This window comes from Neovison vison, chromosome 12 (assembly GCF_020171115.1).
Source record: "Neovison vison isolate M4711 chromosome 12, ASM_NN_V1, whole genome shotgun sequence".
Classification (NCBI taxonomy): domain Eukaryota; kingdom Metazoa; phylum Chordata; class Mammalia; order Carnivora; family Mustelidae; genus Neogale; species Neogale vison.
Genome location: NC_058102.1, coordinates 47,774,483 through 47,800,841, shown reverse-complemented (window position 1 = coordinate 47,800,841; position 26,359 = coordinate 47,774,483). Strand labels below are relative to the sequence as shown.

General features: G+C 38.4%; 1 protein-coding gene across 5 annotated transcripts in view; it reads left to right on the top strand.

Annotated features, from left to right (window-relative positions):
* Window positions 1–26,359, top strand: part of FRS2 (fibroblast growth factor receptor substrate 2) — a 152,793-nt gene that overhangs the window by 115,148 nt on the left and 11,286 nt on the right. For 2 of the 5 annotated variants that reach the window (XM_044228736.1, XM_044228733.1), the window contains exons 4-5: window positions 8,600–8,704; window positions 21,063–21,157. The gene's annotated coding sequence lies outside the window, so the exon portion shown is untranslated. Of the gene's footprint in view, window positions 1–1,348; window positions 1,918–8,599; window positions 8,705–21,062; window positions 21,158–26,359 lie in introns of those variants that run through there. The other 3 variants (XM_044228734.1, XM_044228738.1, XM_044228737.1) reach the window with 3 other exon arrangements.

Sequence of the window (26,359 nt, the reverse complement as noted above, 5' to 3'; positions counted from 1 at the left end):
AGTCCCTCAAAAGGAGTACCTCAGAACCTCACAGCTCTCCAGGTCCCCTGGACATCAACCCTTTTGGTTTGGGGACTTGTCTCTGGTGTAGGTCCCAAGGGTTGGGGTGCCTGAAGTGAGGCACAGACTTTTCATGCCCTGGGGAGAGGCTTCAGACCATGAGATGACTTGCTGTGGGTAGTTGTGGGGTCGGGGTGAGGAGGCAGAATAGTTGGTGAGACCATGTCTGTCCCTCACTTACCTAACCTGATGTAGCCCTTTTATCCCTTTTTGGGGGAGCTGTTCAGATGGCTAATTTTCAGTTCTTTCTTAGTGGGAATTTTTTATAGGTAGCTGTAGATTTGGTGTGTCCATGAGAGGAAGTAAGTTCAGGCTCTTCCTATGCCACCATCTGGAACAACTTTCTAAAAGTTTTTATATCATATTAAATGTTTCACTTTGGACTCACAAGGTTAAAAATGCCTTTCTTAGGGTGCCTTGGGTGCCTCAGTCAGTTAGGGTCTGACTCTTGATTTTCAGCTTAGGTCATGATCTCTGGGTTATGAGACTCAGCCCCACGTCAGGCTCTGCACTGAGCAGGGAGTCTGCTTGAGATTCTCTCTGCCTCTTTTTCTGTCCCTCCTCCCTGCTCACATGCACATGCTGTCTCTCTAAGTTAAATCAATCTTTTAAAAAACGCCTTTCTCTTTTTTATGTGTTTTACTTAGAATTAATTGGAAATGATTTTTTTTTTATTTTTTAAAGATTTTATTTATTTATTTGACAGAAATCACAAGTAGGCGGAGAGGCAGGCAAAGAGAGAGAGAGAGAGAGAGAGAGCAGGAAGCAGGCTCCCCGCTGAGCAGAGAGCCCTATGCGGGGCTCGATCCCAGAACTCTGGGATCATGACCTGAGCCAAAGGCAGAGGCTTAACCCACTGAGCCACCCAGGCGCCCGGAAATGATTTTTAAAACTTCATAGAACCATTACTTTATATTACTAAATATTAAAAAACCTTTTTGCTATATCTTTCTCTTTCTTTTTTTAATGCTGCAGGTATTCGGATTTAGTTTAGTCCTTGGAAACTACTTCACTTGAAAGGAAGATCAAAGTCATCTCATCCCCTTCTTGACCAGTAGTGGAATCTATTGAACCTTGCTAGCGACTGGAAACGCAATTCTTTTTAGAAGATGAAGTCTGTTTTATTCTCACAGACTTCTGTGTTTTGGTCTGATTTCTGTTTCAGGAGTAAATGAAGTCTGTTACTCCATGAAACAGAAAGAAATTTGATGACAGCTGACTGTTTCTTCTCCACTTATCCTTACTGCTAAATATTCTTTTCTTCAAACTAACTTTATGTGGTTTCTGCAGTTTTTCCAGTGAGAGTGTTTTTTACCCCATCTCACCTTGAATCATTGTATTTCCTAGGCTTTTGTGATAGCACCCACTTTGAGATTTTCTTTTGGGTTCTTGTACAGTGCCTGTCTAGTCTCTTTTGTGGACTTCCCTTCCTCTGCAGTCCCCTTAAATACTGGTATTTCTGAGTTTCTGTAGGTCTTACTTTTCTTTTCACTGGGTAGTCTCATCTTGTCTCATGCCTTGCATCCATAAGTTGATGATGTAGATTTCTGTCTCCAGCTCGGATCTCTTTCCCACTTGGATATCCATAGGCATCACAATGTGTTCAAAACTGAGCTTACGTGTTTCTCTAAACCTTGTGTTCTCCTTGTGTTCCCCAGCCCAGGTCAGTGAATGTGTACATTCCTTGAGTCTTGCTTTCCTTCCCAGTTTAATCAGTCATCAAATGTTATTGATGCTCATGTTTGTATTTTGCTCTAATCCATCTTTCTCCATTTTCATTGTTCACTACCCTAATTCAGACCCTGCCCCCAACTGTTATTACTGCCACCTCCTCCAGACCTGTAACAACCATATGAGGTAGGTAGCGGTGGTGTTTTTAACTTGCCTATGAGGAAACATAAATTCAGAAAGGTTAAGTAAGAGTTCAGATTTCTGTTGCCCTAAAGCCCATGGTATTTTCATTCTGTCATCCTGCCTTGCTGGCATTATCAGAGATAAATACTGTCTTCTGCTGGAGGAATTTAGCATGCTAAAAGCAAAGCCTTTTATTTTAGATTTTGATATGGTATATTAAAATATATTAAGACAGCAGAGCTGTTGTAGGCCATTTATCAATTATGCGATAATTAAGATCTTGCCTTCACTGCATTCTGCCTTATTTTAGCAGGGTTCTAGTTTGAGAATTCACATTTGCAGTTGGCATGTAGAGGCTTTGACAAGAATGATACATGTACCTAATTATATGAGACTAATATTCTTTGTAGCTAACTGTTGAATTAATTAAGTTCACAGATTTCTTTTTTTAAAAGGAGTTAAAGTGATAGCTTTCAGCCAGTGCTGGTGAAAAAATATTGGGAAAGTGAGACAGAGTAAAACGTCTTAGAAATTCTGTTTTCTGTAGACATTTGTTTCTCCGCACTTGCCCTTAAAAAAGAAAGATTTCACCATTGCTTTAAAATTATATTTTATCGTAAATTGTGCTCAGAGGGAATAACCCCAGTGATCTGAGCTGTACTTTTGAAGATAGCTCTTCAGGATTACCTTGACCTTGTGTGATTGATATCCTGAGTTTAAGATCAAGGTAAAAACTGATGTAAAACAAACCATGAAACCTTTAGGTAAAGAGTGCATATTGTCTTTGTTAATTAAAGAGAAGCTAAAAATTCTAAATTTGGCTTTTAGTAAAATTTTGGTTAATTTTTTCACTTCATTTGTCCATTTGAAGAATGAAGGAAATAGTTCCCAACTGTCCATCCTGAAAGATTGTTCTTGAGACAAGTATCTACCAAGGCTCAAAAGAACATTGGTTTTGGACACTCTGAAATCCTGTCACTTCATTTTAACTATCTTCTAGCATCTGGGAAGGAGCAAGGAAAGGTTTTTAACACAGGTCCCTTAGTGTCATTTGTAATGAGTTGAATGTTTTTATTGTCTGTACGCTGTACTTCATTGATTCTTCATTGATTCTGTATGCTATACTTCAGTTGAATGTTTTTATTGTCTGTATGCTCTACTTCATTGACTTTTTCCAATTTTATTAGAAGAAATTTAGGTGTATCTTAAAATCAGTGGCATGTCATAGTTCAGTTGGCAACTTCTTTTCTTAGTGGTGTATAAAATATCAGCTTTAAACTCAGTTGTGTCTTAGCTTTGATGAAAAACAGTGTGTATCTCCATTGGTATTGACAATAATAACAAAGTACTAACAATAATAAATAATTGTTACTGTGGCCTCCATACCTAAGGATCTTTTCTGGTCGCCTCTATTTTCTTAAACATAACTAGGACTAGAAAGTAAGCAAAAAAGGCTTCTAACAGTTAAAATTGTTGTAATAAAGCCTTTGAAGTAAATACCATGCATTTTAACATAAAATGTTCCTTTGTCTCTGAGTGCAGGGCTATATTTTGCACCTATTCTTAATAGGCTTAGTTATCCGATTATAGAGTCCTCAAGGACTTAGAAGGTAAAAAAAATGCACATACATGTTTATGTGACTGTTCTAGGACCTGCTGTACTACCAACTGAGAATGAGGGTGACTATAAATAAAGAATTAAAAAACTTTTTTAAAAAATGACACAAACCTGGGACTGGCCATACAGTGCTAGTTTAGTAGGGACAGATAGCCTGATACAGGTTAATCAGCCTCATTACAGCTTGGAAGAAATTCTATCAAAAGGCAGTCTGTTTGATTCCACTGGCACTTCCTTCTTTAAGGGACAAAATGTATTTGATTTTGTCATTTTAGAGTGGGAAACATTTGTTATTGATTTAGTTTCCCCTCTTATTGCTTAATGGACTTCTAGAACATATTTTGCCCTGAGGGTATCAGAATAATAACTTTCGTGATACCTTTCAGATGTCTGAAATAGGATTTGATTATGTAATCCCAGTGGTCTCTAGATCCTGATCTTTCTGGAGTGACATTTTTAGGCCTTAGAGCTAAGTAAGGGTTGGGCATAGGTTGTAGGAAGGTGCTGGACAAGTTAAAGATAGAGGAGAAATACTTAAAGAGCACATCATAGGGGACGCCTGGGTGGCTCAGTTGGTTGAGCAGCTGCCTTCGGCTCAGGTCATGATCCCGGGGTCCTGGGATCGAGTCCCGCATCGCGCTCCTTGCTCGGCAGGGAGCCTGCTTCTCCCTCTGCCTCTGCCTGCCTCTTTGTCTGCCTGTGCTCGCTCACTCTCTCTCTCTCTGTCTCTGACCAATAAATAAATAAAATCTTAAAAAAACCCAAAAAAACAAAAAAACAAAACACATCATAGTACTGAAGAATGTTTCTGGAAGCCCTCAGTGGCCAGTTGTATACCAGATGTCCAACTGTATTGTTATTATTTATTTTTTTTAAGATTTTATTTGTTTAACTGATCTCTGTACCCAGTGTGGGGCTGGAACTCACAACCCTTAGATCAAGAGTCACATCTTCCACCAACTGAGCTGGCCAGTCACCCCCAACTGCATTATTTTTGTTTGAAATAAACTCAAGCCATATATCTCCACAAATTCTTAGTATTACAGGAGCCTTTCGGGACATTCCTCTAAGACGTGTGAATTCTGAGCATAACTCTGCTGGCTGTGAACACCTTTAGCCTTAGAGTGGATGTTAAGTTCTGTGTGTTGGCAGTTTTCCAGCATTTACTAATTAGGTTATGCCTACTTAAATACTCCTGGCAGTTTCCCTTGGCCACTGCATTCTTCACACTCTGCCCTAACCTGTTTTGTATGCAGTCTGCCTTTGGGCTCTCTCTGCTTTGACATTTATAGCTTTTCTTTCAAAAGAAGTTTTTAATGAAGTATTGATTTGTATATTCTTTAGTTAATAGTTGTTGATTATAAAAGCAATTCACTGTAGAAAATATAAAGAGAAAAATTTGCTTTTCATCCTGCCACCAGTGAACAAATGTTAATATTTTAGTGTATTCTGGTCTAGTCTTTTTTTTCTGGGTTTAGGTGTTGTGTGTAGGGGTGGGAGAGAGAAAAATAAGTGTGAATGTTATTTTTTAAAATGAGAAGCCTCTTATATTTGCTACTGGGCACAGAGGGTAATTTTTAACATGAGCTTTTTTTTTTCCTCCAGTACAATTTTAGAATCACAGAAAAGTTGGAAAGATAGTACAGAAATTCCCACATGCCCTTTACCTGGCCTTCCCTAATGTTAATCTTATGTAACTAAGAAATTAACACTGGCACAATGCTATGAACTACAGACTTTATTTGGACTACCCTGCTTTATCCACTCATGTCCTTTTTCTGTTTCAGAATCCAATCCAGGGTACCATATTGCATTTTAAAAGAACAGGTTTTTGTTTTGTTTTGTTTTCCTTTTTTTCTCCTTAACTTTATACCATGAACATTTTTTTTCGTCATTAGGTGTTCTTTAAACAATGCTTATTAATGACCCCCTAGAAGCTCATCAAATGGGTAGGTGTACTTTAATGTAAATATTTCTGGTTAGCTTTGTGTGTTGGGTGGCATCTTGTGAAGTTGAAGAGTGCTAGAAAACACACACACACCAGCCATTTTTTTTAAGTGGCGTACTTGAATCAGGTGATTTTAATGCTAGATTATAACAATAATTTTGAATGCATTACCCTAAAATAAGAAAATAATCAGGCTTATTTTCCTTTGAGAACATGTTTAAGAGCATCTTAGGTTGAATTAAATGCAGAAACTGATGAGCTATTCATGAAGCAGTTCGTTTTGAAGGTTATTTAGAGTTGCTTGGCATTTGCCTGACCTAGGCAGATTATGTACATTTTATATACACAAATCAATATTTAGCTTTTTAATGTGAGTCTAGTATTAGCATGGTACCCACCTGTGTTTGGAAATACAGATTTATGATATATTCTATCTATACATTTAAATATTCAGTTTTGAAAATTACCACTTTATTTCCTTTTCTGATATCCTTCATTAATGTTTATTTAGTTCTAGGTTAAGCATATAAAAGACAAAGTGAAGATACCTAGAGATTTCCTTGCATGGCTTGTATTATTTTGTAGATGTTTACAGTTTGATTGATACTGAATAAGTTTCATATGTAATATGAAGTTTGAAGTTAGAGTGGCTTGCCTTTAGTGTTTTGTTGTTTACAGAATTAAGCCAGATGCTTTTTAAGAACTATTTGTTGTACCCTACTAATAAGCAAAATACTGTAAAATTCATACTTGGGTTTTACCTCTTACTGTTGCTCTGTTCAGTGAAACTTCATAGGTTGGATATTTATTATGGTAGAGTTCAGTCTGGGATAGTGGATTACTCTCTATTAGGAAATGTATAAACTAGAGGTTTATTATGAGGGTAAGCAATCATTTGTTAATTTGGCACAGTTGTATGAATTAATATGTAGAAATAACTGAGTTGAAGAATATGAACATGGAATTCTGATACACAGTACTTAGAGAAAATTGAATGCACTATATCTGTAAGATGACATATATTTGTTCCAATTTTCAGAGTTAGTGATAAATATTTTCTGGAGAATGCCTTATACTTTCTTATTGCTATCTTAAAATTGCATGTCGTTTTTCTGTAGTGGATTTTTAGTGGAGAGAGCTCTGTGACCTGTTACATAGAATGTTATCACTTTGATGTTACTGGAGGATGGTATTTGATTTCCTTGTACATATTTTTATGTGACAGCGTAAAGTACTAAACTGAGAGTTTCTCTGAGAGTTCCCAAGGTTAATGATACTTTTTCCTACGATTGAAGGTGCTCGGATTGTTGCCATTGGTACTGATTACGTTGTTGAGTTAGCTAAAGCAGAGTGACTCATCTGCTGGGTTTGCACATCTGTAGTTGTGTTTTTCTATCTTAGGTCAGAGATTATGGACAGACTTCATTGTATAAGTTTCTTTCTTTTTTTTTTTTTTTTAAGATTTTATTCATTTGAAAGAGAGCAACACAGGGAGAGAGGAAACACAGCAGGGGGAGGGGGAGGGGGAGAAGCAGGCTTCCTGCTGAGCGGGGAGCCCGATGTAGAGCTTAATTCCAGGACCCTGGGATCATGACCTGAGCTGAAGGCAGACAATTAACAACTGAGCCACCTAGGCGCCCCCCATTGTATAATTTTCATCACCAGTGTTTCTGGGTATAAGTATATTCCAAGGTTATACTCCAGGATTGAATAATGACCAGTATAATTAAAGGCAAAATGGTGTTTTATATAATCTTCCATTTTAATTTCTCTTGTTTTATTTTTATCAAGCCATTTTAGTATCATTTTCTGAGTATTTGCTAAGTACACACTTAAAATTGTTGATAGGTAGATAAATGGTAAAGGTATAGCTATAGATTCTTTCATTTCATTCTTAAAAGTTAAAGTGTATGATTCAAAATGACTTTTTCCGGGCCACCTGGGTGGCTCAGTGGGTTAAGCCTCTGCCTTTGGCTCAGGTCATGATCTCGGGGTCCTGGGATCGAGCCCCACATCGGGCTCTCTGCTTAGCAGGGAGCCTGCTTCCCCCACTCTGTCTACCTGCCTCTCTGCCTACTTGTGATCTCTGTCAAATAAATAAATAATTTTTTTAAAAAAAAGAAAAGGACTTTTTCCATTTCACTGTGAAATATGAGATTAAAGTGGGTAACTCAAAGGAGTATCTAATAGGTGCTGTTGGGAGAATGCTTATGTTTATAGATGGATACAGTGATTGATAGGTTAGACTTTGGGTGTCATAGACAGTAAAACATCATTATTGTATTCTTTGGAATTAGGAATTCTCCTTGTATGGACTCTAGATTTTCTGCTTATATAGGACAGTATTTTGGTAAGATATTAGTGGCATCTTTATGATTATAAGTGAGAACGTGAACTATGGAAGTGCAAACTGACCCTTCATGAAATGGCATGAGCCTGTCTTTCTGCATATCTCTTAATATTTTCCTATGCATACCCTACATCCCAGCTGTAAAGAATTATTTGCTGCGTCTCGAGCAGGCCATGTCCTTTTATGCTTCCATGCTTTTGCCTGCACTCTTCTTGATCTGGATTGCCCTAGCCTTCGCAAACTCCCTTCAGTCTTTTAGGACTCGACTTAGAGGTTACCTTTCTCAGGAGGCCTCCTGTCAATTGTCTTTGCTTCTGCTGTGAGCAGTTTTGATGGCACTTGTGCATGGGTTTGTAACTCAATCACGTTTTCATTTTCTTGTCTGCCTCTTTCACCAAATAATAAGCTCCTTGAAATCAGGGAATATGCCTGTATCTTATTTCTGGCATTTAACTCAGTGTCTGGCAAAGAGAATTGGTATTCAGAAAATAATTTGTTGAATGTTTCAGTATGAAGATGGAAAAAATGAATGAACTCAATTTTTTATTTTTTACTCTCTCCTTAATATTGATAATTGTTTATAAATTATTGTTACCTACTAAGTAATTTTTTGCTAGCTTCAGTCAAACAACTATATCTGAAGTAAGGAAATGTTACTTTGTTAATATTTTAGATTTATCCACAGGAAAATGAATTGTTAACAGTTTAAATATACATAGGTATGTGCTTAATTTTTCTTGATCATGCTGGTTTTACTTATCTCTTACAGAGAAAACAGAAATGAGAGGAATCTGGTTTAAATTGCAGTACCAGGAATTTAGATTAGACATAAAGAGTTTCCAGAAAACAAAGTACCAGATATTGAATGAAGTGTGTAAGTAATGTAATTGATTTTTTGAAGAATTTAAGAAGGAGGGTGGTGTGGTTAGATGGTTATGAATTGCAAACTAGTTCACCAACTACTAGTAAATAACCAACCCTAGTAAAATAAAAAACCTAAAGGGAGAAAAATCTCCGTATATGGACTTAAGAATATGTAGATACAACCATATTCATGGATAGATGCTTAAAAAATAGTTGGGTACTTTTGTGTGTGTGTGATTATGGTACTTCAGTTTTCAGCTAACAAGGAAACTATGTTGCAGGTGTCCTTACTTTTGATAGAATGGCTCTGGTTTTGGTGACTAGCAGAAATATACTGAGAAATCTCTCCACTTAGCTTGTTTTTGTTTGTTTCTTAGCTCTTCGTCAGAGTAATATAAAGAATAAAAAGTCCTTAGCAGTGTTAAGAATAATCAGGAAACCTATATGTCCCAATAACTAGTCAGACCATTGACATAAAGAATAAGTTTTTTGAATGTCATTCTCTTGATTGTTTTAATGTAATTAAATGTGGCAGTTAGCTGTGCCCCAATTTTAGAGTTATATTGCTATGCTTCTAACTATAGATATTCTGTCCTGGCTACATTTGAACAGAACTACTGTAGTATAAGCCAAATTCACCCTCAGTGCTAGTGAACTGCAAGAACAAATATACCTTCCTAAGCACCAAATTTATAATCACACTCATGAATAGAGTTCAGTGTTCTCTTTGCTTGTCATTCTGCAAGAATCATATTGGAATAATTTAAGACAGCTTTACTAAATTTATTAATATAATTCTTGTTATGAGGATAGTGCTTAAGTTTTAGGCTTCTATGCTTATAGTGGAAAAGGCTCCTTTGTAATACAAGAGACAGGATTTTACCTGTGGCAGTGATATAATAATTCCTTGTCTTTTTAAACACTATATATTTTTCTTAGTGTTTTGATAGCTAGAATTTGTTTGGTTTTTCACAATAACTCTGTGAAATAGGTATTCTAATCTTATAAATGAGGAAATTTAGGCACAGAATGGTTGACTGACTGCCATCTAAAACATCGTTTTAATCATGTTATTATTTCAGTGGCTAGCATTTACTAATTGCTTACTGTATACTAGGCACTGGTTTAAGCTTTTTATAAATAGTAATTAATAAGAGCTTAGGCTTTAGGTCAGATTTGGATTTAATTTGGCTCTTCTTATCAGCTTTTGACCTTGGAAAAGCTACCTAACTTCTTCAAGTTTTGGTTTCTTCATTTGGAACATAGAAATAATGATAGTACCTACTTCATAGAGTGGTTGTATAGATTGAGATAATCCAAGTGAATCTATGTCTAGTGTACAATGAAGACTTTAAAATCAGCTTGCTATAGAAAAATAAGGTGTTAATAGGTAATATTTAGTATAATTTTTAGCTTCTTGATAATTTTCCTGACAAAATCATTGTATTCTTGAGTATGGAGTCATAGTTGATCTGATATACCTATTTTACAAAGTAACTTACATGTTACAACAAGATTATAGCTCCATATAGTGTCTATAGCTACCTCCTTCTTCTCACTACCTCCAAATCACCTTTTGGTTCTAAGTCTTTTGCTAGTGAGAAGAAATCAAAGACAGCTAACAAGTCATGGATAGTCTCTAAAGCAATCATGTTTCAGAGTCAAATGCAGGACGCCTATTTAGGTTGTGTTCATTCCAGGAGTGCTGTGGTATATCAGTTATTAGGAGCTCAGAATGTGTTTTTGTATAGAAAGAAGCCCATAGGGGCGCCTGGGTGGCTTGTTAAGCTTCTGCCTTCCACTCAGATCATGATCCCAGGGTCCTGGGATTGAGCCCCACATTGGGCTCCCTGCTCAGTGGGAAGCCTGCTTCTCCGTCTCCCACTCCCTCTGCTTGTGTTCCGTCTCTCGCTGTGTCTTCTTTCTATCAAATAAATAAAATCTTATAAAAAAAAAAGCCCATAAAGTCTTTTAATCCCTGACACAAGACTGACATGCTGAATATTTGCATTGATAAACAGTAAAAGCAAGTAAAAACTTCATGATACTTGGCATTGCTGATAATCGAGGAAATAAAATGGTAAAAGTGAATATATATTGATACTCAAAAAGTATGGTGGAATAGGAAGCATTAGTAATCTATCTCCCTACCTACGCAACAGTTGAGCTGGCAGAATCTTTTATAGCTGTTTTGGTACTTCCAAGTTATTGAAGTTATTGGAGACTTGTATGTACCAGCAGGCTTGGCTATAAATTGCGATTAATTTCGGTCAGCTTCAGCTCTTAGCACAGCTACCCATCTTTTCCTCCCAGCCCTGTGCAGCTTACACACAGCTTGTGAGAGCCAAGATAGGCAAAAAAGATCATCTTTTCCAAATGTCAGAGATCTATACTTGGGTCACTGATTGCTGCTTCTGATCACAGAGGTACACACAAAAGAAGTGGGCAACCACCTGGAGAACGGTATGGAAGTTCCTCAAAAAGTTGAAATTAGAGCTATCCTACGATCCAGCAATCACACTACTGGGTATTTACCCTAAAGGTACAGATGTAGTGATCCAAAGGGGCATGTGCACCTGAATGTTTTTAGCAGCAGTGTCCACAATAGCCAAACTATGGAAAGAACCTAGATGTCCATCAAAACATGCTGGATCACATCTTCTTTACCTGCATAGTATTCCACTGTGTGTGTGTATACAGCAAAATAAGTCAGTCAGAGAAAGACAATTATCAAATGATCTCTCTGATATGAGGAATTTGAGAGGCAAATTAGTGGGGAGTAGGGAAGAAAAAAATGAAACAAGACGTGATCGGGAGGGAGACAAACCATAAGGGACTTTTAATCTCGAGAAATAAACTGAGGGTTGCTGGTAGGTGGGGAGATAGGGATAGGGTGGCTGGATTATGGACATTGAGGAGAGTATGTGCTATGGTGAGTGCTGTGAAATGTGTAAGTCTGATGATTCATAGACCTTTACCCCTGGAGCAAATACATTATATGTTAATTTAAAAAAAAAAAGTGGGCAACCAACTTTGTTGTTGCAACCCCCATTGTTGCAAGCCCCTCCCCTCCAGCTAAAGTGACTTCTAGGATTTTAAGGACTAACACCTTCTTTTGCCCCATTCATTTTTCTCTTTTTTCCCTTTGGGAAACAGACATTAAAGACTACAATATTCAAAAACAACTGCATGTATAGGGAAAATTTGAAGGTGACCTCACATGTCCAGAAAAAGGCCCAGAAAAGATCTGAGAAGACAGGACCTTAAGTGTACATGTCAGACTGACTCTTGGCACAGAGCCAGCCTACAACAAATTAAAAATAAATAAATAATAAGAACAATCACAAGAAACAGCAAAAGGGAGGAGAAGGAGAGAATCTGGTTTCCAGAACTACCTATTTTTAGGTTAAAATGTCCAGTTTTCAGCAAGAAAATCACAAGGCATACAAAGAAATAAGAAAGAATGGGCCATTTAAAGGAAAAAAATAAAACAGCAGAAATTGCCCCTGAAAAAGTCCTGATGATAGTAATATTACAGAAAGATGAAAACCAGTGGTCTTAAAGATGCTCAGAGAATTAAAGGAAAATGTGGAAAACAAAAATACTAATAAAGAGAAAACAAAAAGAAATCAAATAGAAGTTCTGGAGCTGTAAAGTGTAATAACTAAAATGAAAAATTCAGTAGATTCAAAGGCATGTATGAGTAGGCCGAACAGAGTCAGCAGACATGAAGATGGACCAATGGAAATCAAGTCTGAAGAATGGAAAGAAAACGGATTGAAGAAAAATGAAGAGAGCCTGAGAGAGCTGTGGGACACAGTCAAGTGGAGCAACGTACATATTATGGAAGTGCTAGAAAGAGATGAGAGAAACAGGAGGAGAGAATATTTAAAGAAATAAGTGCTGAAAACTTCCCAAATTTTATGAAAGACACAAATATAAATATCCAAGGAGCTCTTTGCACTCTAAATAAGATTAAATCAAAGAAACACACATCAAGATGCACGACAGTAAACTTCCTAAAGCCAAAGACAAGGAGTCTTTTCTTTTTAAGATTTTATTTATTTGAGAGAGAGAGAGAGAGACAGAGCATGATAGGGGGGTAGGGGCAGAGTGAGAGGGAGAAGGAGGCTCCCTGCTGAGTGGGGAGCCCAACATGGTGCTTGATCCCAGGACCCTGAGATCATGACCCAAGCTGAAGGCAGACGCTTAACTGACTGAGCCACCCTGGTGCACCCCAAAGACAAGGAATCTTGAAAACAGCAGGAGAGAAGCAAATCATCACCTACAAGAGATCGTCAATAAGATTATTAGTGAATTGCTCATCAGAAACTTGGGAGGCCAGGTGGCAGTGGGCTTATATATCCATAGTGCTTTAAACAAACAAACAAAAAACAACTGTCAACCAAGAATTCTGTATCTGGCAAAACTGTCCTTCAGAAGTGTTGGGGTAATTAAGACATTCCCAGATAAGCAAAAGCTGAGGAAGTTCATTACCACTAGACCTGCCCTGTAAGAAGATGTGCAAGGGAGTCCTGCAAGATGAAACAAAAGGAGAATAGGCAGTAACTTGAACCATATGGAAAAATGAAGATCTCACTAAAGATAAATACAGGGGAGTTATAAAAGCTAGTACTATTGTAACAAAGATTTGTAACTGCACTTTTTGTTTACTATTTGATTAGGAAATTAATACATTTTAAAGGGGAAAAAAAGCTAGTATTATAATTTTGGCTTGTAATTCTTTTGTTTTCTAAATAAGAGACTAATACAACGGTGCCTACATGGTTCAGTTAAGTGTCTGCCTTTGGTTCAGGTCATGATCCAAGGGTCCTGGGATCAAGTCCCACATTGAGCGCCCTGCTCAGCTGGAAGTCTGCTTCTCCCTCTCCCTCTGCCTGCTGCCCTCCTCCCCACCACCGTGTTCTCTTTTTCTTCTCTCAAATAAATAAAATCTTAAAAAAGAGAGAGAGACTAACACATTTAGAAGAATGATTAGTTTATCTTTTTGGACGCACAGTATATAAAGTAGGTTTGGGTCATCAGTAACTGAAAGGAGTGAAGATGGAACTGTAAAGGAGCAGAGGTTATTGATGTTAAGCTGGGATAAATTCACATTGGACTGCTATAACTTTAGGATGTGAAATCTAATCCCCATGGTAACTGCAAAGAAAAGAGCTATAGAGTATATACAAAAAAGAAAACCAGAAGGGAACTTAAACATTTCACTATAAAACAACCAGGTAAACACAAAAGACAATAGTATAGGAAAGGAGGGACAAAGAGCTTAAGGCATATAGTAAACAAAGAGCAAAATGACAGAAGTCACTCCTTATTGGTAATTGATTGCAAATGCACTAAGCTGTCCAGTTAAAACACAGATTGGCAGAATGGATAAAAACACATGATCTTATGATATGCTATCTACACAAGACTCACTTGAGATCCAAAGACAAATAGATTGAAAGTAAAATGGTGGAAGAATATATTACATGCAAATAATAACCAAAAGAGTATATGAGTGGCTATACTAATATCAGATGAAGTAAACTTCAGATTTAAAAAGGTTATAGGTGGGACAAATGGGTGGCTCAGTCAGTTGAGCATCTCCCTTTGGCTCAGGTCATGATCCTAAGATCCTGGGGTTGAGCCCCATGTCGGGCTCCCTGCTCAGCTGGGAGCCTGCTTCTTCCTCTGCCTGCTGCTCCCCCTACGTGTGCTCTGTCTGTGTCACATAATAAAATCTTTAAAAAATAATAAAATTAAAAGGTTATAAGAGACAAAGAAGATATTCTATATTAATAAAATATTCAACAGAGCAAGAAGGTATAAGAGTTATAAACACTTACATACCTAATTAAAGACCATCAAAATACACAAAGTAAAAACTGACAGAACTGAAGGCAGAAATAGAGTTTCACAGTAGTAGTTGGAGGCTTCAGTACCCTCCTCACAATAATAGATAGAATATAAGTTAAGGAAATAGAGGGCATAACCAACTAGAGCTAACACACATACAAAACACTGTACCCACCAATAATAGCATCCACATTTTTCTCAAGTGCGCATGGGCCATTTTCCAGGATAGATGATATGTTAGGCCACAAAGTAAGTCTTAATAGATTTTATTTTATTTTTTATTTTTATTTTTTAAATATATGAAACTAATAGAGATCATGCAAAGTATCTTCTCTAACCACAAAGGATGAAGTTAGAAATCAACAACAGGGGTGCCTGGGTGGCTCAGTTGGTTAAGTGTCTGCCTTTGGCTCAGGTCATGATCCTAGACTTCCAGGACTGAGTCCCACATCAGGCTCTCTTCTCCATGGGGAGTCTGCTTCTCCTTCTGATCCTCCCCCCTGCTTTTTAAAGATTTTATCTTTTTTTATTTTATTTTATTTTTTAAAGATTTTATTTATTTATTTGACAGAGAGAAATCACAAGTAGATGGAGAGGCAGGCAGAGAGAGAGAGAGGGAAGCAGGCTCCCCGCTGAGCAGAGAGCCCGGTGCGGGACTCGATCCCAGGACCCTGAGATCATGACCTGAGCCGAAGGCAGCGGCTTAACCCACTGAGCCATCCAGGCGCCCCATCTTTTTTTTTTTTAAATAAAGATTTTATTTATTTATTTGACGGACAGAGATCACAAGTAGGCAGAGAGGCAGGCAGGGTGTGGGTGGGAAGCAGGCTCCCTGATGAGCAGAGAGCCCGATGCGGGGCTCAATCCCAGGACCCTGAGATCATGACTTGAGCCAAAGGCAGAGGCTTAGCACACTGAGCCACCCACGTACCCCTCTGGTGCTTTCTTTCTTACTCTTTGTCTCTCAAATAAATAGATAAAAGTTTAAAAAATTAGAGATAAATGAAAGTAAAACACAATATGCCAAAACTAATGGGCCCCAGAGAAAGTAGTACTTGGGGAGATTTACAACTATAAATGCTTAATACATTAAAAAAATAAGAAAGACCTCAAGTTAACAAGCTAACTTTATAACTTAAGGAACTAGAAAAAGAAGACAAATTAAAACTAAAACTAGCAGAAGGAAGGAAATAATAAAGTCTCGAGCAGAGATAGATGATATAGAAAATAGAAATAAAAAAGCTGATTCTTTAAAAAGATCAACAAAGTTGGCAAATGTTTAGCTAGATAGACTAATTTTAAAAAAGAGAGAAGACTTGAATTACTAAAATAAGAAATGAAAACCTCTCCCCACTTTCATTTCTTATCATTACAGATTCTACCAAAATAAAAAGGATTATAAGAGAGTGCTGTGAACAGTTTTTACTAACAAATTAGATAACATTGAGGAAGTGGACAAATTCTTAGAAGCAAAACCTACCATGACTGAATCACAAAAAAATAGAAAATCTGAATAGACCTGTAAGTTGTAAGGAGATTGAATCAGTAATTTAAAATACCCTGACTAGAAAAGGACTGGTTTCACTGGTGAATTCCACCAAACATTTAAAGAATTAGTATCAGGTCTTCTCAAACTTAAAAAAAAAAAAAAAACTGAAGAAGAGGGAGCACTCCTTAATGCATTCTGTTAGGCCAGCATTACCTTGATGCCAACACCAGACAAAAAACACTATAAGAAAACTATAAACCAATATCCCCTTTTTTTTAAAGGATTTTATTTTTTTAATTAAAAAATTTTTTTTTTCTTTAATTTCTTTTCTGTGTTCCAGAACTCATTGTTTATGCACCAAACCCGGTGCTGCATGTAATACGTGCCCTCCGTAATACCCACCACCAGGCCTACCATCCGCCTCCCGCCTCCCCTCCAAAACCCTCAGTTTGTTTCTCAGAGTCCACAATCTCTCATGGTTCATCTCCCCCTCCCCAACTCCCTTCTCTCCATCTCCCAATGTCCTCCGTGTTATTCCTTATGTTCCACAAGTAAGCGAAACCATATGATAATTGACTTTCTCTCTTTGACTGTAAGATTTTATTTTTAAGTAATCTCTATACCCAGTGTAAGGCTCAAACTTACAACCCTGAGATCAAGAGTCACATGCTCCACCAATTGAACCAGCCAGATGCACGCCCCCCCATATCTCTTACGAACATTGATGTAAACATTCTCAACAAAATACCAGCAAACCAAATTGAGTCACATATTAAAAAGATTATATTACCATGGCAAAGTGGGATTTATTCTTGGAATGCAAGAGTGGTACAACATAGAAAAATCAGTCAATGTAATATACCACATTCATGAAATGAAAGAAGCAAACCCCACATGATCATCTCATTTGATGCAGAAAAGGCATTTGACAAAATTCAATAGTTTTTCATCATAGATGCATTAAGAAAATAAGGAATAGAAGGAAACTGCCTCAACATAATAAAAGCCACCTATGAAAAACCCACAGTGATCAGACTCAGTAATGAAAGACTGAGGTTTTCCTCTAGATTGGAACAAGGCATGAATGCCAACATTCATTACTTTTATTCAACATAGTACCGAAAGTTCTAGCCAGAGTAGTTAGGCAAGAAAGAGGACTAGAAGGCATCCACATTGGAAAGGAAGAAGTAAAATTATCTGTTTGCAGATGATGTGATCTTATATGTATTGAAAGATTCCATACACAAAAGAAAAAGAATAAAATACTTAGGAATTAAGTAAAGGAGTAAAAGACTTGTACAATAAAATCTACAAAACATTGCTGAAAGAAATTAAAGAATACATAACTAAACACAACCCATGTTATGGGTTAGAGGATGTAATATTGTTAAAAATATCAATGTTATTCAAAGAGATATGCAGATTCAGTGCAATCCCTACTGAAATTCCGATGATATTTTTTTCAAAAATAGAAAAACCCATCCTAAAATTTATGTAGAATCTCAAAGGACCCCACATAGCCAAAACATTTTTTAAAAGGAGTAACAGAACTGGATGACTCACACTTTGAAGTTTCAAACTTACTATAGAGCTACAGTAATAGAAACGGTATGGTGGCATAAAGATAGACTTAAAAGACCAATGGAATAGAATAGAGAATCCAGAAACAAACTTTCATATTTATGGTCAACTAAAGTTTGACAAAAGTGCCAATACCATTCAATGGTGAAAGGACAATCTTTTCAACAGATGGTTCTGGGGAAACTGGATATCCATATGTGAAAGAATGAACTTGAACCCTCACCTAACACCACACATAAAAATTAACTCAAAATGGATCAAAGACCTAAATATAATTCATAAAATAGTACAGTTCTTAAAAGAAAACATTAAACAAAAGCTTTTTGACACTAGATTTGGCAATGCTTTCTTGGGTATGGCACCAGAAGCATAGGAAGCAAAAGCAAAAATAGACAAATTGGACTTCACGAAAAATAAAAATTTTTGTATATCAAAAAATACTATTCAGCAGACTAAAATGGCAACCCACAGAATGGGAGACAATACTTGTGAATCATATATTTGATAAAGGATTAATATCCGGAATATATAGAGAACTTCTAAAAGTCCAAAACTAAAGAACATTCCAACTCAAAAATAGGCCAAGGACTTGAATAGACATTTCTCCAAAGAAGATACATGAATGATTAATAAGCACGTGGAAAGATGCCCAAGATCATTAATTATTAGGGAAATGCAAATCAAAACTACATTGAGATACCGCATCACACCCATTATGATGGCTAATACCAACAAACAAAAACAGAAAACATCTTAGTGAGAATGTGGAGAAATTGGAACTCATGTGCACTGCTCATGGGAAAGTAAATGGTGAAGGTGCTGTGGAAAATAGCATGGCAATTGCTCAGGAAAAAAAAAGGTAGAATCACCAGGTGGTCAGCAGTATTACTCCTGGGTCTGTATTCTAGAGAACTGAAAGCATGGTCTCAAAGAGATACTTGTACTTTCATGTTCATAGCTATATCATTATTCACAGTAGCCAAAAGGTGGCTAAATGTCCCATTAGTACATGAATGGATAAGCAAAATGTGTGTGTGTAAATGGAATATTGTTCAGCCTTTAAGAGGAAATTATTTTTTTTTTAATTTTTATTTTAAGATTTTATTTATTTATTTGACAGAGTATGTGAGAGAGGGAACACAAGCAGGGGGAGTGGGAGAGGGAGAAGCAGGCTTCCTGCTGAGCGGGGAGCCTCATGTGGGGCTTGATCCCAGGACCCTGGAATCATGACCTGAGCCGAAGGCAGACGCTTAAGGTCTGAGCCACCCTGGTGCCTTTTAAGAGGAGATTCTAACATCTGTTACCACATGGATGAACTTCAAGGACATTATGCCTAGTGAATGAAGTAAGACAAGCACAAAGAGATAAATGCTGTTAACTCATTTATATGAGGTGCCTAGAGTAGTCAAACTCCTAAAAAGAAAAAGTAGAATAGTGATTGCCAGGATTAGCTGGAAGGAGAAACGAGCTGTTTAATGGGTACAGAGTTTCCGTTTTGTTAAGAGGAAGAAGTTCTAGATAGTGGTCACACAACACTATTGAATATACTTAATAGGACTGAGCTGTGCACTTAAAAATAGGTAGGGAGGTAAATTTTATGTTATGTGTCTTTTACACAAAGAGTATTAAGGGGACGCTTAGGTGGCTCAGTCAGTTAAACTGCTGCCTTCAGCTCAGGTCATGATCCCAGGGTGCTGGGGTCGAGTCCCGCATCGGGCTCCTTGCTCGGCAGGGAGCCTGCTTCTCTCTCCGACTCTACCTGCTTTTGTGCTCTCTCTCTCTCTCTGACGAATAAATAAATAAATAAAATCTTAAAAAAGAGAAAAGAATATTAAGAAAAGAAAAAGTCTAAAGGTGGAACAGAATAAATTTTCAGAGATTTTGTTGGTTGCTTTTTAGTATTTTCAAGAGCTATGTAGGTTGGTACATAGATTCTTTAATATGTTTCACTTCAATACTTAAGACTTTTCCTTGATTTATGGTTATGGAAGGATCACCCTCCCTTCTTTTAATCATATTTACTATGATCAGACTTACTTCAAGATGGGAGTTGTGAGATGCTTATAAATGGAATGAATAAAAAAGAGGAAGAGAGATTTTCCTGAGTTAATTGGCTGATATCTCCCAGAAGAGATTAACAAACAATATGTATTCAAATAAGAGAACTGATTTCTGTTTAGCTAATCAGCAAGATAATTTTACAAGCTGAAGACAAAGCATAATCATATAATTACAATCATATAAGATAATATTATATATTAAGCTTCTGGAGAAAAGCAGGGTGTTCTGAGGCAGAGACCCTGGGTTGCTTCCCCCTTTAACGTAGGGTATCGCTGCAGCTTATGGGGGGGGCTCACGCAAGCACCTGGCCAATCTGTTTATTTTGTATATTGGTTTGAAGTCCAGAGTTGAAAATTTTGTTTGCATGTGGGTTCATGATTTTAAAATGTTTGTTTTGGATATCAGTCGTTTGTTAACTCTAGTCAATGTGTAGATTAAAATGAGACTATTAGCAAAACCCCTAATGCCTGATACAGTGTAGTTATTCAGTAAATGTTAGAGCCCATGCTTGAGTTTGATTTTTTTCTGTGTTGTAAAAAAGGAATAGATTGACCAGAAATTTCCCAAAAGTTCATTGAAATCTCTTGAAACTCTAGATAATAATGTATTGCTATAAGGTGTATCATTATCCTGTGACTGCGTGGCATGCTTGTTCATATTGACTGTATCCTGATGCCTGACTTTTGATTTGGTTCTGGAGGGCTCTTCTAGATTAGGTATGGTGGGTGGATTCTAAAATCAGTCTTGGGAGGAGTAACGGTGAAGTTTAAGGAAAGTGACTGGAGAGTGCCTGGGTGGCTCGGTGGGTTGTGCCTCTGACTTCAGCTGGGGTCATGATCTCGGGCTCCTGGGATCGGGCCCGCGTCGGGCTCTCTGCTTGGCGGGGAGCCTGCTTCCCCCTCTCTCTGCCTGCATACTGTGATCTCTCTCTCTCTCTCTGTCAAATAAATAAATAAATAAATAAGAAAAAAGAAAGTGACTGGAGGTGGAGAATTAGCCTAACACTGGGTGAAATTAGCTGGAAAGGAACTTCAGAGGTGGTTTGGTCTGGCCTCTCCTTGTATGGCTGAGGAAAGTATAGAGAGAAGTGGTTTGTCCAGTGTCATAGCTGTAGTGGAGAAGCCAGAGTCAGCCGCTTCTAAAGGTTCTGATACCCAAACATTCTAGAACTTAGACTCTAGCATTTTTATTTGACTGTGTGCATGATAACCTGTGCATGTCATTTTCATTTTAAAAAGAAATCTTATATGAATCAGATTTTTATACTTTGGGGTTTATTGAAATAGACTAATTGAACTAACAGTGCTACCAGAAGTCTCATAAGGAAATCATTGTTTTAAAAAGAAATAAGAAGTTCTTGACTTTTTTCTGTTCCTAGGTTAAGTCAGCAAACAAAGAAAACATGGTATTTTGAAGTATGATTAAACTCCTGATGCTGCAGAAGAGGCTAAGAATATTAATGGCCAGATCTAGGTAAGTTGAGGTTTACCTTTGGGGAAAAAAAAAGAAAAAAATTTAAGTTCTCATTATATTCTTTTAAACAAGAGATTTTAGGTTTGGTTTGGTTTGGTTTTGTTATGTTTACTTGAATGCAGTCATGTTGCCTCCTGACTTGCTGTTAACGCCAGCAAATAAGGACAGATGGCTTTAATTAAACTAAAGCAGTATTTACCAATTTAAAATAGTCAGCCAGGTTGCTGCAGTGTTGATCTTCCCAAACGGTAGCTACCTTTTGTCCTTGAATATACCCTTGGTTACTTTCCCGTGTTGCTTTCTTGAGAGAGCATAGTTATTTTGCTGAGTTAGGAATTTGGTTGGGCAAGATGGTGAGGCCATATGTTTTCTCATCAAGTGTTTACAGTATTAGTGTACATTATTAGGTCTTCCACGACTCAGATGTGGTCTCTCCAAATATGAATCTGGTGGTGGTTAATGCAGAATATCTAGTATCTTGCCTTTCCCCTTGTCTCGGAGTTTGTGGTTCAGGAGGAGGACTCAGAGATGCAGATGAGACTCCGCATTAAAGTCTCTTTGTCTTCCATCTGTGTCAGGCTCTCATTTTTACTAAGGCTGTTCTTCAGCCTTAGTGAGGCTTCCTGTTCCTTTTTGCCTCCATTTTTTTGCCCATTTCATCAAGGCCTCCTCTTCCTTTACTTCTGTCCTGACCAGACCTGGTTGATGTATCACTTCAGGACCCCCATTATTGCCAGTGTCCTTTAATTTCCTTGTCCTCTTACCCTTGGACCCCGGGTCACAGTTCAGTGTGCCCTCTGAACTGCTGAGCACTGCTGTAAAAGCAGCAAATCTTCCTTTCCAGCCTCCGCTGAGGTCTCTGGGCAGCCTGCTTAATCATCCTGCTACCTTTCTCGGGCAGCCCCCCTGTGAGTAATTCTCCTGTCCTCCTCAGGTCCCTCATGCTGCAGGCTTGCCTTCTTTTGCACAAAGGACATTTAGGATGATAGGTATTACCTACTGAGCTTCTCCGCTGTGCTCCACCCATCCTTACTGTCTTCCCTCCGTCCTCAGAGGACAAGGCATTCCTACTTCTAGGGGCAGACTTCTCCTGCAACTCTTCTCCAGTCTCCCCTCCAGTCTCCAGTCTTGATCCATCATGTAGCACATCTTTTTCCTTTTTTTTTTCCCCCTAAAAATTTTAACCTATCTTGATCTACTGATCACAAACCTGCATCAGTCTGTGTCATCTGAAAACAAATAACTCAAGCAACGTATTTTCTTTTGAAACCACCTCTGTCTACACCAAAGCACTCTGCCCTTTCCTTTTTGAAACTGTTCTTGAAAGAGCAGTTTCCATTCTCTGGGGGGGCTGCTTCCTCCTTATCTTCCATTTGTTCACTTCAGTTTGGTTTCTGCCTCTACCAGAGGGTTCTAAATCGAACCCTCCTTTGTGACACTTTCTTTTTTCAATTGGTATTATTCTGATTCTTTTTTCCTCCTTTACTTCCTCCATGTCCTCTAGTACTTCCACATTCTCAGAATTGGAATTGAAATTCCCTAGAATTTGAACTCTACACCCCTTTTTATACTGTCCTTGGGCAGTGTGTTCTGTTTTATGGCTTCAAATACCACGTGTGTATCAATATTTTACCTCCTTCCTCAAATCCACACTCATATATTTAACTCTCTATTGCATATCTCCATTTGGTTGTTCTCTAGAATCTCCACTTACCTTGTCTCAGTCTGAGCTAACCAACCTCACTTGCACTTGCAGACCAGCGTAGTGTTTTCTGTCTCAGGGAGTGGAACCAGCACCCATCACCTGCCACCCTGGAAAACTGCCTCTTCCTTCCTGTCTGCCTCACCACCTGTTCCATACTGCTCACTGGTCTCCCCAAATATTTTAAAAATTCATCTTCTGGGGTGCCTGGGTGGCTCAGTGGGTTAAGCCGCTGCCTTCGGCTCAGGTCATGATCTCAGGGTCCTGGGATCGAGTCCCGCATCGGGCTCTCTGCTCAGCAGGAAGCCTGCTTCCTCCTCTCTCTCTCTGCCTGCCTCTCTGCCTACTTGTGATCTCTCTCTGTCAAATAAATAAATAAAATCTTTAAAAAAAAAAAAAATTCACCTTCTTTTATCTTTATTCCCAGTATTGCTGCTCTGGTTTTAGGTCTGTAGCATATTTCATTTTTCAGTATTTTCCAACTGGTTTTTCTTCTCTGAACTGAACTGCCACCTAAATTTATTCTGCAGGTAGATGTATTTAAAATGAAGTCCTGGGCACATCACTTTCCTGGTTCAGATTCTTCGCTGGCTTTCCAACACATGTGGTAGCAAATCCATCCTCCTTAGTATGGCATACAAGGCTTTTAGGTCACATGTTAGACTTTTCATTAATCATTGTTGAGCTGAATTGGAACATTCTGTGTGGATAGAGTTTTCAAGTAGGTTGTACCACCACCTGCGTACCCTTGACAGCATGGGAGGTGCTGCCTTGACAGGTAGCCCATCAAGGTTGAGGTCAAGGAATGATTCTCTAGGGGTCCCTGGCCAGCTCAGTTGGTGGAGTGTGTGGCTCTTGATCTCGGGGCTGTGAGTTTGAGCCCCAAGTTGGGTATAGATTACTTAAAAAGTAATTTAAAAGAAACCCTTTAAGGGGTGCCTGGGTGGCTCAGTGGGTTAAAGCCTCTGCCTTCGGCTCGGGTCATGATCTCAGGGACCTGGGATCAAGCCCTGCATTGGGCTCTCTGCTCAGCGGGGAGCCTGCTTCCCTTCCTCTCTCTCTCTCTCTGCCTGCTTGTGATGTCTTTCTGTCAAATAAATAAATAAAATCTTAAAAAAAAAAAAAAGAAACCCTTTAAAACAAAACCAAAACAAAACAAAAAGAATGATTTTTCTACTCCTTTGAAGCTTAAAAACATTCCTTCGAGGGGCTGGGTGGCTCAGTGGGTTAAAGCTTCTGCCTTCAGCTCGGGTCATGATCCCAGGACCTAGCAAGCTCTCTGCTCAGCAGGGAGCCTACATCCTCCTCTCTCTGTCTCTGCCTGCCTCTCTGCCTACTTGTGATCTCTATCTGTCGAATAAATAAATTTTTTTTTAAATCTTTAAAAAAAAAAACCAAAAACATTCCTTTGAGGCGTTACCTTTTGTGGCAGAAGCTGCACTGGAGTGATCTCTTTAGCGCTTCATGTTCAGGAGCGGGTCAGTGGTGAGGATGGATGTGTAATTTCAAGAAGATTTTGTTTCCATCATTTATCCCTCTACTTAAAAAAAAAGTTTTTAGTAATCTTTTGCCTCTTTCTCATCCCATAATTTATTAAGCAGTTTCAGGCATTCCTGGTTCTGTTGCACTTAGACTTTTCATTCATCATCGTTGAGCTAAATTGGCTTTATTGTGCTTTGCAGATACTGTGATTTTTACAAATTGAAGGTTTGTGGCAACCCTGCCTTGAGCAAGTCTGTCAACTCCATTTTTCCAACAGCATTTCCTCACTTGGGGTCTCTGTATCACATTTTGGTAATTCTCGCTGTATCTCAAATTTTTTCATTATTATTTGTTATGATGATCTGGGATCAGGGATAATGACTTCCTGAAAGCTTAGATGATGGTTAGCATTTTTGTTTATTTTTTTTAAGGTTTTATTTATTTCAGCGAGAGAGGGAACACAAGCAGGGGAGTGGGAGAGGGGGAAGCAGGCTTCCTGCTGAGCAGGGAGCCCGATGTGGGGCTCAATCTCAGGACCTGGGATCATGACCTGAAGTGAAGGCAACCACTTAACGACTGAGCCACCCAGGCACCCCAATGGTTAGCATTTTTAGTAGTGAAGTATTTTTAAATGAAGGTACATATATTGTGTTGTTAGACATACTGCTCTTGCACACGAATAGTCTGTGATACCATGCAAACGTAACTTTTATAGGCATCAGGGAACCAAAAACTTGATCTTGATTTGACTCACTTTATTGTGACACTTGCTTTTTTGCCACAGTCTGGAAGCAAACCTACAGTATCTCCAAGATATGTCTGTATTAATTTTTTTAAATTAAACCCTTATGGGCCACGTTAAGACTCGGCTGTGTGAGGTGATGTTCTTAGTGCCCTTGAAAATTCAGAAGATAAGGTTCCTATCTTCAGGGAGATCACAGTGAAGTGAATGTTGAGACAGTTAAACATTATAATAGAATGTGGTAAATGCCATGAGAGAGTAATGTTCATTTGATTGGGAAGACACTGGATGCCATATAGCTTCCAGTTACCTGGAGTCCCAGACCTCCATCTCATTGTTCAGGACCCTTTCTGTGGTTTGGCCATACTGTGTTACAGCTGACCCTGTACTCCAGTCATCTTAGACACCTCCCTTTTTTCTGAATGCGGTGCTACCTTTCATGATCTGCCATGACCTTTGTCTTTGCCTTCTTTGTACCCTCTTCTGTCTCAAGTACCTGTGTCTATTTTATGCCGAGAAAATAACTATTTTCTGTTCATCTTTTTAAGTATCAGCTCAGGTGGTGCTTCCCGCCCCGCTAACCCAGAAAGTTACTTGCTCCATTTTCTATGACCACAGGACCCTTCTCATATTCTCATACAGTGTTTAATCATAATGCGTTATCTGTTTATATGTCTTGTCTCTCCCTTTAAACTCATGACTCTTCAGAGGTACATACTGTGACTTAATCATCTTTGTGCCTGGTTATTCGCTGGCATATTACTTAGAGTAAGCTGCCACATATGAGTCTTAATTAATTTACTATTTTACTTCTTTTGGTTTGTGTACCAGTATACTTTTTCATCTGCTTAATACTCACACCTGCCAGCATCCTTTACCTTTGTTTAGTACAGTTCAATCCAGCCAGTTCACAAGAGACATAGAGTACTGCTCTGTGCTAGGTAACGTGTTAGGCGTGGGAGATGCAAATTAGTTCTTGGGAAGGAGCTTGTGGTGGAGTAGGAGCGAGAGTTAAGTAAACAGATGATCTGTCACAATTTCTACTAAGGAAGCAATGTGAAGAATGCTGTGATACTGGGAAGCCAAGGGTGCCTTGGGGGCTATGCCAGAAGTATGACTCTCCCAGTGGCTTGGAATCAGAGGAGGCTCCATGAAGGAACTGCACAGTTGGATCTTGAGAAGGGAAAGGAGCAGCGTGGAAGGAGGACGAGTTGCTCTGGGGGACTGTTGAATGTGACTTGGGAGGGCTTGAAACAGAGACAGAGTTCAGATTAGA